General features: G+C 42.0%; 1 long non-coding RNA gene across 2 annotated transcripts; it reads left to right on the top strand.

Annotated features, from left to right (window-relative positions):
* The first annotated feature begins 4,028 nt into the window (after window positions 1-4,028).
* Window positions 4,029-8,534, top strand: LOC102405876. 2 transcript variants are annotated; one of them, XR_006640131.1, is made up of 3 exons: window positions 4,029-4,177; window positions 5,288-5,573; window positions 8,263-8,534. It is a non-coding gene; the product is annotated as an uncharacterized LOC102405876 (long non-coding RNA). The 2 variants fall into 2 exon arrangements; XR_003104470.3 differs by lacking the exon at window positions 4,029-4,177 and having other exon boundaries at window positions 4,185-5,573.
* Window positions 8,535-11,420: the final 2,886 nt, after the last annotated feature.

The raw sequence follows: 11,420 nt of genomic DNA, 5'->3' as shown, positions 1-11,420 counted from the left end.
ACACTTTTTATGATTCTTTTAATAGGGGCTTATGACACTTATCAAAGTCAACATGACTTGGTATTTTGGATCCCTATCTACACAATGAAGGACCTTTGAGCCCCATAACACCATTCCACCCTTCCTGACCTGAATGCTAATGTTGTCTTTCATTTTTATTACCTAGATATGTCAAACCACATATGATACTACTATATTTGTCTTTTAAGTCAAATGTTCAGCTAATTTTCCCACCAATGTGTTACCTTTTGTGACTTCACATTCTTTCTCCTATCTTCACACTTAATCCCAAGGTAATTTTTCTTTGGTATTTCCTTTAGTGTGGGGGCCGGTGAGGAAATCTCTCAATTTTTGTTATTCTAAAAATGTCTTCATTTTTTGAAGAATATTTTCACTGGGTATAGAGTTTCTTGTTGGCAGTCGTTTTCTTTCAGCATTTTTTAATGCCTTTGGGGAGATATGTTTTCTGTTTTATCTAGGTCTATTGGATAAGTTCTCAGCAAAAGTGCTGATCCTAATTACCTTGTCTGCTGTTACTGAAAGCAAAGTTCCTCATTCTCTTTTTATACCATCTGGTAAGACTCACCTCTCCCTGTCCTTGTATGATATGTTATTTATATAAAAGTAGAAATCCTGTTAAAAACAGGTCCACTGTGCTAGCCTCCCAGCAACATGTCATGGGGAACATGTCTACATGTATCTTCCATAGCTTTATCTAAGTGTTAAAGTAAGACATTTAATAAAACATTAATTCATTCATCACATATTTATAGAGTTCATACTATGTGCCGGATGCTGTTCTAGGTACTGCAAATACAACAGTGCAGGGGAAAAATTACTTCATTCACACTCTCATAGAGTTTAAAGTCTAGTCAGGGAAACAGACCATTAAATAGCTAATTACGACATAGCTATGAGAGATGTGCCACTGGAAATCATTTTCTCAGGTTGATATTAATCATCTGACATGCCTTTATCTTGCCAACAGTGATATCAAAAGTGACCTTGTCAAATCCTTTGCTGAAATCCAAAGTCAACATGTTTATTCATTCCACCAGTCAGCAGAGTACTTTTAATCTGACATATTTATTTACTGGTCAACCATGTTAATTCCTGGGAACTGTGGATTCCTCCTCTAAGATTACCCAAACCATTTTTTAATAAGACCCATGATGAGGATCTAATTCCCTCCTCTGGTCTGTGGTTTTCAGAAGGCATTTTCTTTGCCTTTTTAGAAAAAACAAAAACTAGGAGTGCAGGGCTTTCAGAACCCTGAAGCATTTCTCAGAGTACTTAATTAATACACAAAACAAAAAGATGTGATATACTATGTCAGAAACAGTAAACGTGGGGGAAGTGGTAAAAAGGCAAGGTTGTTGAAATGTATTTAAACTTAGGAGATCAGCAACTTTAAAAATATAAATATATACACATATGTGTGTTTGCATACATATATAAACACATACATACATACCTCACAGTAACCACAAACCAAAATTTTGTGATACATATGCACACAGAGAAGAGAAAGGACTCCAAATATAATACTAAAAATAGTCATCAAGTAACAAGGGAAGAGAACCGAAGAAGAAAGGAACAAAAAAGAACTACAAAAACAACCCCAAAACAACAAAATGGCAATAAGTACATACCTATCAACAATTATTTTAAATGTAAATGAACTAAATACTTCAATTAAAAGACATAGAATGGCTGAACGGATACAAAAACAAGAGCCAGATATGTGCTGCCTATAAGAGGCTCACTTCAAATCCAAAGACACATACAAACTGAAAATGAGGGAATGGAAAAAGATATTTCATGTAAATGGAAATGAAAAGAAAGCTGGAGGAGCAATACTTATATCAGAGAAAATAACTCTAAAACAAAACCACAACAAGAGACAAAAAAAAAAAAGCCATTGCATAATAATTAAGGGATCGATCCAAGAAGAAGATTTAACAGTATAAATATATATACATAGCTTCCCCAGTGGCTCAGTGGTAAAGAATCTGCCTGCAATGCAGGAGACCCAGGAGATGCAGCTTTGATCCTTGGGTCAGGAAGATCCTTTGGAGAAGGAAATGGCAACCTACTCCAGGATTCTTCCCAGGAAAATCCCATGAACAGAGGAGTCTGGCAGGCTGAAGCCCATAGGATCACAAAGAGTTAGACAAGACTGAGTGACTGAGCATACACATAGACAGCAATGTTCATTGCAGAATTATTTACAATTGCCAATCTATGCGGTCGCACAGAGTTGGACACAACTGAAGCGACTTAGCAGCAGCAGCAAGATATGGAATCAATGCAAGTGTCCATAAATTAGTGGATAAAGAAGACGATATACATAAGCACACATATATACACACACCCACACACACATGCACACACACATAAACACAATGGAATACGCTCGGCTATAAAAAAAAGAACAAAACCTTTCTACTTGCAGCAACATGGATGGACCTAGATAGTACTATGCTCACTGAAATGTCAGAGATAGACAAATACTATATGATTTCACTTATGTGGAATGTAAAAATAAATACATAAAAACCCAAACAAATGAATACACCTAACAAAACAGAAACAGAGTCACAGATATACAGAAAAAATAGGCATTTGCCAGAGGGGAGGGGTGGGAGGGGAGGAAAGAAATAGGTGGGGGAGATTAAATACAAACTTTTAGTTGCAAAATAAATGAGTCACAGGTATGAAATGTACAGTTTGAGTCAATAACTATGTGATTCTTTGTGTGATGACATATTGTAACTAGACTTATTGTGGTGATCCTTTTGAAATGTATAGAAATACCAAATCAAGAAATTTTGTAACAGGAGCTAACATAACATTATGGGTCGATTCTACTTCAAAGACAAACTTATAAAAGAAGAGATCAGATTTGTGGTTACAAGAAATGGGTGGGGGTGGGAAGGACAAATTGAAGGAAGGCAGTCAAAAGGTAAAACCTCTCAGTTATAAGATAAATTAATACTAGGAGAAGGCAATGGCAACCCACTCCAGTGTTCTTGCCTGGAGAATCCCAGGGACGGGGGTGTCTGGTGGGCTGCCGTCTATGGGGTTGCACAGAGTCGAGCACGACTGACTTGACTTAGCGGCAGCAGCAGCAGTACAACATGATAGATATATCAAAAATTAACACTGCTGTACGTTATATTAGAGAAGACAATAGCACCCCACTCCAGTTCTCTTGCCTGGAAAATCCCATGGATGGAGAAGCCTGGTAGGCTACAGTCCATGGGGTCGCTAAGAGTCGGACACGACTGAGCGACTTCCCTTTCACTTTTCCCTTTCATGCATTGGAGAAGGAAATGGCAACCCACTCCAGTGTTCTTGCCTGGAGAATCCCAGGGATAGCGGAGCCTGGTGGGCTGCCATCTATGGGGTCGCACAGAGTCGGACACAACTGAAGCGACTTAGCAGCAGCAGCAGCAGCAGTACGTTATATGTGAAGATTGTTAAGGGAGTAAGTCCTAAGAGTTTTCATCACACATAAAAAAATTTTTTTTCCTATTTCTTTAATTTTGATCTATACAAGATGATGGATATCCACTAAACTTACTGTGATGATCATTTCATGATGTATATAAGTCAGATCATTATTTTTTAATTGAACTATAGTTGATTTACAGAGTTGTATTAATTTCTGCTATACAACACAGTGATTCAGTTATACATATATATTCTTTTTATATTATTTTCTATTATGGTTTATCACAGAAAATTGAATATAGCTCTCTGTGCTATACAGGAGGACCCTGTTGTTTATCCAATCAATCTAGAATAGCTTCCATCTGCAAACCTTGGCTTCCCACTCCATCCTTCCTTCACCCCTCCGCCTTGGCAACCACAAGTCTGTTCGCTATGTCTATGAGATTGTTTCTGTTTCACAGATAGGTTCATTTGTGTCATATTTTATATTCACACGTAAGTGATCTGGTGACTCAGATGGTAAAGAAGCCGCTTGTGGTGCAGGAGACCCGGGTTCAATCCTTCAGTCGGGAAGATCCCCTTGGAGGAGGGAATGGCTACCCACTCCAGTATTCTTGCCTGGAGAGTCCCATGGACAGTCCACGAGGTCAAAAAGAGTCAGGCACGACTTAGCAACTGAACAACAGCAACAACATGCCCACTGCATCAAGCTTGCTTGCAGGTAAAATCCAAATCTGGGTCTTAGCTTTGTAGAGGAAGGTACCCTATCTTTAGGTTTAGTAACACTTTATATTTTTAGTTTCTAGGCTGCTGTGTAATTTTCTTAGCAAATCTTCACTGTGATTCTGGCTGATAATTTTCCTGGAACTATAACTAAATAATTGGACTGCAACTTAATCATAAAATTGCCTAAATCAGTAGTTTCCAAATTTTTTGCTTCATAGACCAGTAAACTATTTTTTAAGATGCAAGAGATACACATGGAGTCACCAATAGTTAGTTTTGCCAAGTGAAAATGCATTAGGAAATCAACTACCAACAGTCTACACGAGAAAAGATATTTTAACCCTGAAAAGATGGGCATAGTCTCAGAATAAAATGTGGTCTCATACTGATCGATTTTAACTTTTTAGGAAACTTTCTATCTTGTCCTCCTCTTTCAGGTGTCACCCCCCCCACCCCCAGAAAAAATGAAAAAGTTGTCACCAACTGGTGACATTTGCCACTGGTGAATTGCCACTTGGGAACCAAAAGGTGAAGTGTAAGAATGGAAAAGGTCTTGCTCTTGAGACAACAGAATTTCATGCTTAAGAGACGTAGGGAATAAGTTATGGGTTCTGTAGGTAGGAAATAGCATCCCAATTGTTAAAAATTTTGGCTGCACTGGGTCTTCATTGCAGTTTCCAGGCTCAATAGTTGTGGCACTTGGGATTTTCTAGTTGAGGACCGTGGGTTTACTTGCTCCACAGCGTATGGGATCTTGGTTCCCCAACCAGGGATTGAACCATGTCCCCTGCATTGGAAGGTGGATCCTTAACCACTGGACCACCAGGGAAGTCACAATCCCAATGTATTTATCTCTGTTCTTGTTCGGGGGCTCATCCCCTTCTTGACTCTTAGTACTGACCACAGCAAGGGGCAATAAATAACAAGCATCAAAAAATGGAAAGGCCAGATACACACACACACACACACACACACACACCCTCTAAGTTACATAAGTATGTTTAAGTAGTTCTCCTCCTGCCAAGTGGGTTTGTAATCTCAGTTAGAAAAAGATTTCAATATTCCTCTGTCACCTGATGGTAATTTGGGCTTTATGTTCACACAGATATATAACTCGGATATTTCCAAGTCTGACCTCTGAGACCTTCTTTCTCTCTCGTAAGGCTGGAGTCCTAATGCATCATCAGAACTCAACATTATCCCTGAGGATTTGGGAGGAGTTCCATTTCTCATAAAGCATTTCTTGCCACAAGTAGGTTCAGGGAGGTCTGGCTCCTATAGTCAATTGGGTTCCCTTGGACCCCAGAGATTCCCTTCAGGCTACTGCATGGGAGCTCGGAGCCTCCCCTTCACATGACGGGAAGACGGCCCCGATTGTGGTCAGCAGAAAGGTGAGTCGGGACAGGCTGCACTGTTCAACACTCTGTCCCACAGTGGCCTGTAGCACCAGGAAGCCAAGGCTCCCGCCGAGGACAGACCTGGGCTGTACGCTGCAGGGTGGGAGGCGGCCACTAGGGGGCGGCGCAAGGCCCACAGAGCGTCAGCGGCTTCCACCCCTACTCGGTGAAAGCCCTTGGCCCTGCCTGCTGCGGCTGCTGCTGCGTCGCCTCAGTCGTGTCCGACTCTGTGCGACCCCATGGACTGCAGCCTACCAGGCTTCTCCGTCCATGGGATTCTCCAGGCAGGAACACTGGAGTGGGTTGCCATTTCCTTCTCCAATGCATGAAAGTGGAAAGTGAAAAGTGAAGTCGCTGAGTCGTGTCCGACTCTTAGCGACCCCATGGACTGCAGCCTACCAGGGTCCTCCGTCCACGGGATTTTCCAGGCAAGAGTACTGGAGTGAGATGCCATTGCCTTCTCCCTGGTCTGCAGCATTTTCTCAGGCTGGTCCTCTCCCCAGTACTCGACTCTCCTTGCTTCCGGTACTTTTGTGCTAATAAAATAATTGAGTGGAATAGCAACCAGTGAAACGAAGGCAAGTTTAGCTGTCCTGGTTGAAACCCAGGTGAGGCACAGGCAACCTTCCTGCTGGGCTTTTCCATCACCCCTGAAGCAGCCCCGAGGCAGGACCCGAGGGCTCCTGGACCTGTGACCAAATGATCATTGATTTACTCTAAACTTGCTGTGAGGAACCCGAGGAGTGGATAACATTTTTTGCTAGAATCATACAGATAAGGGGGGCTTCCCAGGTGGTACAGTTGGTAAAGAATCTGCCTGCTACTGCAGGAAATGCAAGAGACTTGGGTTTGATCCCTGGATAGGGAAGATCTCCTAGGGAAGATCCCCTGGAGGAGGAAATGGCAATCCACTCCAGTATTCTTGCCTGGAAAATTCCATGAACAGAGGGGAGCCTGGCGGGCTACATAGTCCATGGGGTCGCAAAGAGTCAGACATGACTGAACAATTGAGCACACACACACACACACACGTGCGCGCACACACACACACACACACTCGCACACACACACACATACAGTGAGCGTCAGAATTTGGTATATGACCAGGGTTCTTGCTGTGTGTGTGTGTGTGTGCATGGGTGTATATATGTGTATGTGCATATGTGTATATGTATGTAGCTGTGAATATATATGACTGTGTATGTGTATGGGTGTGTGGGTATCTGTGGGAGTGTATATGTGTACGTGTGGGGGTGAGCGTGTCTCTGCGTGTGTGTGAGTGTATGTATATGTGCCTGCTTTGTGTGTGGGGAAGGCTGGTGTGAGTTCCATCCTTGTTCCATTACAACTCTCAAGCCCAGCTGCTAAGCTTCTCCTTGAGCTCTGCAGACTGTACACTGGAGATAATATTAATAATATCTCCTTCGTTGTGTTCTTAGGGGGATTGTATGAGCTCAGTGCTTTAAGAAGGCTTTCTTATCTCTCCTTGCTATTCTCTGGAACTCTGCATTCAGTTGGGTATATCTTCCCCTTTCTTCTTCGCCTTTTGCTTCTCTTCTTTTCTCAGCTATGTGTAAAGCCTCCTTAGACAGCCGTTTTACCTTCCTGCATTTCCTTTTCTCTGAGATGGTTTTGGTCACCACCTCCTGTAGAATGTCATGTACAGGTTAAGTGTTTCGTACAATGTCAGGTCCAAAGTGCTCATTCAACAATGGCTAACTTCAGTGGTTGACTTCAGGAATCTCAACCTTATTCCTGAGTAAGAAGATCATCCTGACCTTCATTTTCTTTACCTTTTCAATGACATTTCTATCCATGGAGACTACAGCCAACTTTGCCTTTAGGAACCACGTATGACTGTAAATTGAAGAGTGAAGCAATGAGGGTGTATGGGGTGGAGTGAGGTACTAAAGTCAAATAATAACAGATTGATGTAATAATTGGTGTTTGTCTATTTCGTGGTTCATCGATTATTTACTAAGTGTCCATTCAGCACCAATAATTGGAAATACAGACCTCTCCTTGTCCTTGAGGGACTCGGTGTGAGTAAAGGAGTAAGGTGTACTCATGAATCCATTGTCCTTTCCTCCCATACATTGTGTATCAGAACAATAATATTAGTAAAGAGACAGCTTGAAAGATCCATCTTGAAAGATCCATAAATACATTTGGATTTATCTACTTGGAGACTGACAAGAGTTCTCCATCAACATAGCTCCACTTCTGATGAATTCATTAAGGAATCAACTCCAAAATTTTTCTGTTTCCAAATACTCCTCTCTCTTCTTAATCTACCCTTAAATGTCTTGATATTAGTCTCCATGTCCTGCCTCCACTTCCCTTCCTCACTCTTAGAAAGGACTGGAGTGTGAGAATTCTACCCTGAATAGAGGGGGTAATGACATGAATGCCCCACTCTCACCAGGCTGAATGTTTTCCCAGCTCCTTCCCACAAGCAGACTTCCCTGGTGGCTCAGACGGTAAAGTGTCTGCCTACAATGTGGGAGACCTAAGTTCAATTCCTGAGTCAGGAAGATCCTCTGGAGAAGGAAATGGCAACCCACGCCAGTCCTCTTGCTTGGAAAATCCCATGGACAGAGGAGTGTGGTAGGCTACAGCCCACGGGGTCAAAAAGAGTCGGACACGACTGAGCGACGTCACTTTCACTTTCACTCTCCCACAGCAGAAGAGAGGCCGTGCATCCCCTTCGGTGTTGGTCAACCAGGTCAGAGAAACATCCCCATCAAGCAGCGATGCAACAGGCCTCTCGAAGCAACTCTTGAGCATGGTCTAGAGATAGCAACTGCTTTTCACTGATCCATGACGAGATGATGATCATCAGCAAGGACAATGTACTGAACTTTCTTAAGACTGAATATTTCATTTAAAGGATTATCAGTGGAGAGTATACCCTTCCTCTCTTTTTGTCATTAAAATACCTATTCGTGTATGAAACAGTGGTGATAGGCTATCACAGTTTGGTTGTTTTTTTAAAAAATATATATTTAATTTCCTTTCTTTTAAAAAAGCTTTTGTATTTTTGGCTGTGCTGGGTCTTAGTTGCAGCATACAAACTCTTAGTTGCTGTATGTGGGATCTAGTTCCCTGACCAGGGATTGAACCTGGGCCCCCTGCCCTGGGAGCATGGAGTCTTAGCCACTAGACTACCAGAGAAGCCCCTTGGTCATTGTTTCTGTTTTGATTTCCTTGGCAAAATTAAAAGTTGGCAAACCAACATGTCTCCCAAGATTTTGATCTGAAATTTTACCAGCGTTCAAAATTCAAAAATGTGACAGTCCCGCTAACACGCCACATGGTGGATCTGAGTAAGACAAACCTTGCATATAAATCCAGCTCTGTTACTTCCTTGATTGCATGAACTGCCCTGTCTTGTCTGAGCCACAGGCTGCTCACCAATTGTTCATTTGCTCTGTCCTGTCCGACTCTTTGCGACCCCATGGACTTCAGCACGCCAGGCCTCCCTGTCCATCACCAACTCCTGGAGTTTGCTCAAACTCATGTCCATTGAGTTGGTGATGCCATCCGACCATCTCCTCCTCTGTCATCCCCTTCTCCTCCCACCTTCAGTCTTTCCCAGCATCAGGGTCTTTTCCAATGAGTTGGCTCTTCACATGAGGTGGCCCAAGTATTGGAGTTTCAGTTTTAGCATCAGTCCTTCCAGTGACTATTCACAGTTGATTTCCTTTAGGATTGACTGGTTGGATCTCCTTGCAATCCAAGGGACTCTGAAGAATCTGATGCCTTCAAACGGTGGTGCTCATCAATAGTGGGATAATAATTCGTACCTCATATTGGTTATAATCTATATGTAAATGACCTGGCATATTAGAGACTTTTATGGCAGCCATTATACAAAAATCTTTTTGGCTTCAGCAAAAACTCTTGCAATAGATTTTTTTCACTTCCTGTCCCTTCTTGGAATTTACAAATTGAAAAATAGGAGCCACAGGCAACCAATGTACCACTTGGTGTGGGCTCTTTCCTACGGTCATGGCTCCCAGGCTGAAGGTTCACAGAAGGAGACACGCTGACATCTGTATCTCCAGAAGGGAGATTAAATCTCGGATGAATCTGTTAGAAGTAAAACATTTAAAAATTTGAAAGCACAGCTGAATGCCAAAAGTAAATTATACCATAAGCCAGATGTTCCAGGAACTTCTTTTCCTTTTTTTTGCCTGAAGGAAAAGTTTTAGTTCATAAAGAAAACAATGAGCAGAAATTGTTATCGCAGAAGTGTTCATAGTTATTTAAAATGAGACCATTTGAAAATAATCAAAGAGGTGCACAATAATTTACAGAGAAAGTTGTTCATTTCAGTGTTATTTATCATGTGTTAAATGCAGAAACATTCTAAATGGCTTACCATAAAGGATATGAAGGATATGTTATATGTTGTATAAATTACGGCACTTTCATTTGATGGACTGCTATACAGCCACTAAAATTGTGTTGTTGGAGAATATTTAATGTCTTGAGGAAAGGTTTGCGTTATTTTTGAGCACAGAGAGAAGATTACAAAGGGCATATTTTATGCCCTTATCATCCAGATATCAGTTGGAACTTCTTAAACTTTGGGATCCAGGTAAGACTAGCTCAAACTCCCAGTCCCACAGCCTGGGGAAGTCAAAGCCTCACCAGGATTTCTCCAAGATGCTAAGGACCTACCTTCTCACTGTTCCTTCTGCTTCTTCTAAGTCATTGCTTCTCTCTATCATTTTGAATTCAATGTGAAACCCAACCTCTCTTTTCTATTTGCAAAACAAAACTGAAAGCAGTAAAGTCAACTGTATTGAACTTCCTTCTACCTTCAGTGGCTTTGGAGTTCAGGTAGGAGAGATGGACAGGATAGAGGAAAAATTCTACCACTGTAGTGGAGTGAATCGTTAGCATATGTTCAGGTCCTAAATCCACGAACCCATGAAGGTGACATTATTGGAGGGGAGGGGGTCTTTGCATATGTAATTAAGATAAGGATCTCTAGATAAGATCATTCGGGATTAAGACAGCCCCTAATTCCCATGACAGGCATCCGTGTAAGACACAGAACAGAGACCAAAGGAGGTGGGTTGAATACCCTGGGAAGATGGAGGCAAAAACTGGAGTTATGGTGCCACAGCCAAGGAATACCTGGAGCCACCAGAAGCTGGGAGAGACAAGGAAGTTCCTCCCCTAGAGCCTTCAGAGGGAGCACAGCTCTGCCCATACCTTGAATTAGGGCTTCTAGTCTTCTGAGCTGTAAGAGAACAAATGTCTGTTGTTTAAGCCACCAACTGAAACAACAGAGAGTGAAAAAGCTGGCTTAAAACTCAACATTAAAAAAACTAAGATCATGGCATCTGGTCCCATCACTTCATAGCAAATAGATGGGGGAAAAAATGGAAAGAGTGACAGACTTTACTTTGTTGGGCTCCCAAAACACTGTGGACAGTGACTTCAGCCATGAAACTAAAAGATGATTGCTCCTTGGAAGAAAAGCTATGACCAACCTAGACAGTGTACTAAAAAGCAGAGACGTCACTTTGCCAACAAAGGTCCATACAGTCAAAGCTGTGGTTTTTCAGGTAGTCATGTGTGGATGTGAGAGTTGGACCATAAAGAAGGTTGGATGGCATCATCAACTCAATGGACATGAATTTGAGCAAACTCTGGGAGATAGTGAAGGATGGGAAAGCCTGGCGTGCTGCAATTCATGGGGTCACAAAGGGTCACACATGACTGAGTGACTGAACAACAACAACAAAGCCACCTAGTTTCTGGTCATTTATTATGGAAGACCCAGGAAACTAACACAATCACCTAAGTGTGTGCAGCAGTAAAGGG

This window comes from Bubalus bubalis, chromosome 18, assembly GCF_019923935.1.
Source record: "Bubalus bubalis isolate 160015118507 breed Murrah chromosome 18, NDDB_SH_1, whole genome shotgun sequence".
NCBI classification, from domain to species: domain Eukaryota; kingdom Metazoa; phylum Chordata; class Mammalia; order Artiodactyla; family Bovidae; genus Bubalus; species Bubalus bubalis.
The sequence above is the reverse complement of the archived record's forward strand: the minus strand, read 5'-3'. Positions and strand labels throughout refer to the sequence as shown.